Here is a 399-nt window from a genome sequence, read left to right on the forward strand (position 1 = left end):
ATCCCTTAACTTCAATATAGTCCTTTCTTTTTATCTGTCAAATATTTCCTCTCCTCCCCAATACACTCATAACTGGGGGCTTTCGTTATGATGATAAGTTATTCAGGGCTGGCGGGGGGAGTTGGGGTGCATGGGGAATGAGTAGGGGTGTTCTCTTGCTGTTTCTACCCTGGGCAAAGAATCTCTGGTGGAGAGAGTGTGGTCCCAGAAGGGTCCTTTCAAAGAGAGAAAGGGCATAGAAATGGCAGAAGATGAGGTTAGACTATAGGAAGAACTTCCCAACAAAACAGGGCAGGGCAGGAACTTCATGGGTCTTCAGCTAGGGAAGTCTTGGTCTCCGGGTGTCCCTGAAGAGGGAAGAGAAATGACTTGAGGAGATTCCCTCTCCTCCTCCCACTC

This window comes from Bison bison, unplaced genomic scaffold, assembly GCF_000754665.1.
Source record: "Bison bison bison isolate TAMUID 2011002044 unplaced genomic scaffold, Bison_UMD1.0 scf7180017864492, whole genome shotgun sequence".
In the NCBI taxonomy this organism is placed as follows: domain Eukaryota; kingdom Metazoa; phylum Chordata; class Mammalia; order Artiodactyla; family Bovidae; genus Bison; species Bison bison.